This window comes from Mugil cephalus, chromosome 2, assembly GCF_022458985.1.
Source record: "Mugil cephalus isolate CIBA_MC_2020 chromosome 2, CIBA_Mcephalus_1.1, whole genome shotgun sequence".
In the NCBI taxonomy this organism is placed as follows: domain Eukaryota; kingdom Metazoa; phylum Chordata; class Actinopteri; order Mugiliformes; family Mugilidae; genus Mugil; species Mugil cephalus.
Window position 1 is genome coordinate 16,790,469 of NC_061771.1, and position 7,493 is coordinate 16,797,961.

Here is a 7,493-nt window from a genome sequence, read left to right on the forward strand (position 1 = left end):
GATGTTCGTCGGGCAGAAAGTACAAACGTTCAGACATTGTGCCCTTGTCATGTTATTAGAATTTCTAATGAAATCAGTTGTTACTTCATTCAATATTATTTCTCAATTTATGGCATATTTAACATTTTGTATTTGTTATATTCAAACTTGTGTCAGAAGTGTAGAATTTTTGACAAAAATGTCTCCAGCATGTTTTCCTTCACTTCAATGAGTGGCTACGTGGCTGTGCAGGACCGCTTTAAGGGAACATTCTTCTTATAAATAGTCAGGTTCATGTCAGGCTGCTGGTCCACAGATTTGTCGTGGTTGTTGTTGTTGTTGTTGTTGTTGTTGAGTGAAACAGCTGCACCGGCTATCCTCCCTCATGTTTCGTTGTACTAACGGCACAATGCCACCTTGGAAAACATTTGATGATTCATGCTGGGATTTTTCACCATCATATTGTAAACGAATGTCGTGTTTTTCTCCCCCTGAAACGAAATGCTTCTGTGATTTCCCTCCATCTGTGCCCTCTCCGGTCACACAAGGTGACTCTGGAAAATGTGTCAGTCAAAGTTTGCAGCGTTTTGGTTGTGATTTTACAGCTGGGTTGGGAGGCTCCGATGCTACTGGGTGCTTTTATTTCAGGCACTGCAAAAGGTTTGTCGTGCTGCTATGTGCAGTTTAAAAAAAAAAAAAAAAGAATCGTGTCCGTACTGGTGACTAATAAGTGACTACGTTGCTGGTTGTAAACTGACTGAGGTCCAAGATGCTGAGGCGACTCAGGAAACTGGAACAGCCTTCTTCTTCTTTTTCTTCTTCTTCTTCTTCTTCATCAGAGAACTCGTTGGCATTTGGGTGATAGCAGAGGAGCAGTAATCTATTGTTTTTGCCTTTTTCATATTGTTAAAAAAATTCAAATTCATCTTCATCATATTTTACAGCTTTGAAATCAAAGAATATGTGAAACCTGTCAAACAGATATGGATAAATATAACTGTTACTTAGCTGTGAGCTATTGTTTCTTATTTTATTATTTTTACAGTCGATACTTTGAATGTAAATGTGTAAATCTATAACAGACCGTGTGATCCCTGCCAGCGTTTTAAACTGCTAAAGTGCGTTTCCCAACAGCCTCTCCATGTCCTTTATATTCTGGCAATGTCAAAGCTGTGGTGGCCTAAAAGGCTGGAGAAAAGGAGCTAATGACTGCTAGTTTGTTTCCAGGACAACATGTGTGGCAGCGGTCGAACAGACTGATCGGTTTTTGGCAACTTCACTGCTGTGCCATGACACTTGAGGCATCACGTCGACTACACACCGGTCACGTGGCCAAAAAAAAAAAAAAAAAAAAAAAAAAGACACAAACACCTCGGAGAAGACAATTGCGGCAAACTAGCGTAAAATTCGTCGAGTGTGTGAAAATCTGAAATATGTGAGTCAATACAATAAAAGTAAAAGCAAGACAATACAATAAAATACTACTGCAATGAACGCTTGTCTGAAACCAGTTAACATCTTCACCTCGCAGTAAAAAGGAGAAGGAGGCCGCACATCAACTATTTGCTGGTGAATTTCAGTCTAAAACCTCTTGCTCAGTGGCCAAACTGATGGAGAGATTAAGTAGGGACCCCCTACCTACTATACGTGTTCTATATTAAAGTCACCCATATTAAGCTATTCAGATAATACACAGGTTCAAATATTCTTTTTTTTTATTATTATTTCAAATGTGCAACAGTGCGCTGTAGAGACAGCTCCTGTATCTCTGAATGAGTGAAGTGCTGACTGAAAGATGACGTCTTCACCTCCATTTATCCCTTTACTAAAATATGTTGAATTCATGTTAATGTGAATTTAAAGAAACTTGAAACTGTGGGGGGAAAAAATGTCTAATACGACCCCCCTGCAGTACCTCAGTGAACCCCCCAGGGGTCGCGGACCCCCTGTTGAAGACCTATGCTCTAGCTGAAGTACATGGAGCTACACTATCCCATCTTTCAACACGTTATTGAGCACAATTAAACGCCACTTTTTATACAGGTCATACAGATCTGCAGCCCATGAGCCGTCTTGTTGCCAGTTTATGAATTCAGGCCAAGATTCTAGATTTCGTTGTTGCAAAGCGTTACTGTGACATCATCAGTTGGCGTCAACTTGACTTCCATCACATAACAGTCGACTTTAAACATCTGAACTTGTGCAACCCCTAGTGTGTGGTGGCCGCAGTACATCTCAACAGCCCCCTGGATTATCTCCTGTCTATGACACCAGCTCGCTGAAGCACTGTCCAGTGACACTTTGCCCCACTGTCCTATTTCCAGCCTGAGAAAAAAATATATTTTTTTCCCATTTGCTCCCTCCTTCTAGATCCCAAGTCCCTTACCAGCGATTCTTTTCTGCTCAGTTGACAGCTCCCTCCCTCTCTCTCCCTTCCTCACTGTTTTCCCATGCGTGCAGAAGAATGGATGGGGAGAAGCTAATCGTCGAGGTCGACTACAGTCCTTAGCTGTACGACCCACAATCCCATCATTAGACAGTCAGAAAAAGACACTTGGGGAGCCGTAGCTCCGGGGACCGACTCTTTAAGTGAGAGAGAGTTTAAGTAGCAGCGATTTTAATCTACACGTCTATTAAAAACTGAAAATGCACAGTGTTGTGCGAGGTTCCCCGCTGACATGCTGCAGCACAATGCTTCTATTGGTGCTGTAGGCAGAATATGTGTTTTCAGCTTCACTTGACGTCCACTGAGCTGCACTCGATTTCCAGCATCGATGTGTTAACTTTGTTCCGCTTCATTATTCCATCTGAAACTGCCCGTTTTATGTGCTGGGATGTCCATTTAACGTAACAAATGACACGCTCTTAGGGCAATAACTTATGCTAATGTGATGTCATTTTAATAACTAAATGACTGCGGGCGGTTATTTAAAGTCGGTTATATTTACAGAGAGCGGCTATAAAACCTGGGAAAAATATTTTGTTTATTAAAAGACCAGACAAATTAGAAGCTAGCTTGCTTTGCAACCCACGGGGGGCTGAAACAGTTTTTTTATGTGAGGGCTACAGTTTCTAATTATTGAAAAAGAAGGGCTACCAGCCAACTTCTGACTAAAACACGCAGCAGAAGAAGCACGGGTACATTGGTCCAAACGTGACCACAGACACGATGATTCTTAGTGGGTCTGCCAGCCTGTGTTAAACGGCTAAAGGGTTGTTGGCAACCAGAGAGAACTTAGGCCACAGGAAATATTTTATTTGATAAAATATAGTCAAGAACATGCTAAAAATGAGTTTGCAGCCTAATTTATAATTCAGTGCATAGCCGAAGAAGCCGCGCACTGATCTAAAAAACAAGGATTCGGAGAAATGCAGAGGGCAAAGATTACATTTAAAAAGAGACTAATAGGAAATAATGGAACGGACTATAAACCAAATCGCCAAATTTATGAACTTGGAAATTTATGAATGAGGACAGGGGAGAGCGAGGAGGGCGCAAATTCACCATGAAGGGGAGAAACATCTCCCTTAAAAGCTTCACATATTTCAGCCTTTATCACTGCGGCCAAAGACGAGCGAACGCTGCAGCGTCAACTTGTCCAAGTCGCACCACCAATGTGTGAACAAGCTGGAGAAAATCACGGCATGACGCACACACACACACACGCACAGATTCAAGGGTGATTTATGAGGGCCTACAGAACAATTGAAAATGAGGCACTGAACCATGTACGACAGGTCTGCGGGGATGAGTCTGTAGCAGCTACGGAAGAAACCGCGGATCTCCCATAACTCAGAGAGATGGAGGGTGTAGCCAGAGGGACAGTGTGCGCGTTGTGTACGTATGTCTGCATGCATGCGTGTGTGTTTTAGTCCTGTGCAACGTGTTTTCAGACGTCAGTGTTTGCGCAGTAAAAAGAAAAAATAAAGCCCAGAATGTGTATGATTAGAACATTTTTTTGACCATCCTTACCTTATCCAAGAAGCCACACAGCACAGATGAACGAGGTCAATCGTTGCGGCAGCTTCGACTGAAGAGGGAGAGAATTTAGTCAGAAAGAAACTACTGTTGTGTTTTTACGACAAGGCCCGGAGACCACAGACGGACAGGTTCAAGGTTTGCAGCCGGTCTGCTTTACTGCTAATGGGACACAAGAGGAGGGAGGAGGAACCGTATTCATTTATTCACATGTCCAGATTCACAATCCAACGCTGGGTGGGCAGAGCAAACAAAAGAAGTTTTCCTTTGAAGAATTATTCATACTTTACTCTTATTTCGCTCAGACGCTTCTCTCAGATAAACAGCACCTTGATGGAGCGTAGAAATCTGTTTTATTATGTTCTCGTATGTACATGAAGGGAATCAAAGGCATTGATGTGCCTTTGCCTTCCAGCTGTGGGCAGAAGTGTCTTATCTCCTCCCGCTGCCCCCACTGATCGAGCTTTAAGTCTGGCTTACTAATAAGCCCCACACAGTGCATCTTAAAGCCCCGGAGGCGGCTGCGTTTACAGGTGTTTGCTGACATGCGTGTTCTCCACACGATGCATTGAGTTTCCCCGCAGCACCGAACCGTCACGTACCGCATGTGTAAACACTAAGCTATGCAGGTGTCGCGTCCAATGCAATCTCTTATTTAACATGAGCACCGGAGAGAATAACACCAAAGACTATCTGACACATCTGCTCCGTCAGACTGTTTTACCTACAGGGGAGTTAAGATGTTGTATCTTACGTGAGGAAATATGTCAAATAAAAATGTGCAATTAGGAACAGTGCATCCTTCCTTCTTTTTTTAGACGTATATCAGTGAAGTAACGCAGAATCGCTGCCTTCAGATTAAATCACATAGGGAAGAAACACCTGAGCATTCAGCGTAGCAGCGTTTCTCAAAGATCCACTGTCTCATGTAAGAAAAGGTTTTGTTCTATCAGGTGAAGAGCCAAACGTAACCGGAAGAGAACGGACAAATTTCTATGTATACGCATATTATTTTAACCGTTATCAACGCGGCCCATCATCTACCAAACACAGAAAACAGCCGACTTCATCGAAGCTTAATATCGTATCGTAACTAACGCTACGTGTTACATCATTACAAACATCTTACGTTCAAGTGAGGATTGTTAGACCTTCACGCACATCTTCATTCAGATCTAATTCTGAATAATAATAAAAGATCCAAGTCAAGTTGTGCTGTCTTTTTTTTTCTCCATTTGAAGAAGGGGAGCACCACTTCAGGGATATACAATGCACTTAAAGGCCTACACACACACACACACACACACACACGTTGAATTGTCTGTTTATGTACTCGTGTTTGTTCTTTTGTTGTTGTTACTAACATCGCATTTTACTTTTTTATAAGGAAATGAAACGATCTGCCAAGGCTTCAGTCATCAATGGGCTGTGAATGTAACCTCATCTCACTGAAGACGGGTCAGTGTGCACTACCCAGCGCGCATCTGTGGGACCAGAGGCACTTTGCAGACCAACTTTCTGCACTTGTGCCCAGATGAGTAAGTGTCCTGCACATTATAGAAGCCTTGACCTCCCCCTCTGGACATATTTATGTCAAGTACAAAGTATTTCCCCGATTCCTGATCCGTATTTTACCCAAAAACCTTAAGAGTACTGAAACGGGCCCAGCTATTGTTCCCCCTCGCATCCTTAGGGAACCGCATTTTCTTTGACTCACTACACAAACTCCAACATATCACGCCACGGAGCGTGAAATGATCCTCCTTCTAGGTTTCATTACTTTTGACCCCTAGGAGGCCCTGAGAGCGGGCTCCGGGGCTCCAGACACACTGGTTAGGCTTGTGTGCTGCTGGATCTGGTAAAAAAAGAAGAGCAAGGGAAGAACAAATTCCCTGCGCATGACAATCCCGGATGCGTGGCGCATGACACTACTAACCAACGGATGTCCCAGCGTGGAGGGTGTCCATGTGCCCCAAGAACGTTTCCCTCTGATTGAATCTGGTCTCAGCCCAGTGAGGAGAACAGCCACTGGGGCAGACGGGATCAAAACGAATGTCTCTGTCTGGAGCTCTGTCAGCTCGTGTGGGTTTTTTTTTTCATCACATCCTCAGATATTTCCCTGGTGTGGCTGCGATGATGTGGAATCACAAAAAAATCAGTCCAAATTAAATGATTCCTTAGTGGGTCAAGAGTTTCAGAAATGATACGAAGAGGTGGCCGACCAGACGGATCAGCGGCCGTGTGAGCGGCAATAACAACAACTCAATTTGTCCAGAAGTGGAGTGAATCTGTGCTTTCTCGAAAATCATGGAGATACAAGGGCGGCTGGACAAAAAGGTGGATCTCTGGCTTTCTGAATGTCCCGCCATAGAAATGTCCCCACAGCACGGGTCGGTGACAGCGGCTGCGTGTTGACGGCTAAAACGAGTCACGACAGCGCAGGTGATCAGACCGTCAACCTGCAATCTCTGCCAATGACGGTGTGACAACATGAAAACAGAGACGACTGCCCGGCCCCTCATACGTGCCGCGGCGTCCAATGAATTACACGTTAATGCTTCGATGAGCTTTTGAAACTGTTACAGTTACGCTCACAATGGCCTGTGAGACGAGCTAATTAGCTTCATTAAGCTTTTTCTAGTTTGTGCCAATATCCCGCCTACAGTGGGCTGTTAATAGCACGCAACATACAAATGAGACAATGATTTTCCTGTGAGCAGTACATAGTTTTTTTTTTTTTCCCTGTAGCAGCAAAAAGAAAGCAGAGTGGAGAGGCCACTGATTATAATAAATGTAAATTAACACTCGAGAAGAGGAAATATGGTTCACGGAGAGGGATTTTAGTGCAGGGCATGTGGCTTTACAAGAGGGAGTCAAACTTTACTATTCACTATTTATGCGGCCGTGACGAACCGTGGCCAAACATTATCTAGATTGTAGGGCATTTCACATTTCCATATCAGTGCAAAAATGAAAATAAATAATTTTATAGTAATTATTTCAAGAAATGTCAATAATAAGATTTTGTACCTCTGCAGACACCAGGATGGATTTTAAGATGAAATCAGAACATGAAGTGAAATCAGATTAGGGAAAAAGCAGACGGTGTGTGTGTGTGTGTGTGTGTGTGTGTGTGTGTGTGTGTGTGTGTGTGTCTTGTCTTCTTTCACTCCTGTCCATGGAGCCTCTTCTGTTAAACCCACAATGCACCCAAGCAGAAAATTGAGACAAAGGCCCCCTACAGACCGATGGTCAGCACCGCCGGGCTCAGCTTGAAATGTCACTTCTAACGCAGCAGACGATGACCGGTCTATAATTAGATGTGAGACTTTCTGCTCCGGAACCATCAATACATTAATCCAGGGTTATCAGAGTTAGGTGCGGGGTTAAGGTATAGTTTAATCTCCCTGAGAGGAAAAAAAAACAGAAAAGAAAAAGGGTCATATTTATTTTATACATTTAGTAAAACTTTAGAAAAATTCTAAACATTTTCAAAAGGCGATTAACAGTATGACTACACCATTTCATCGAACCT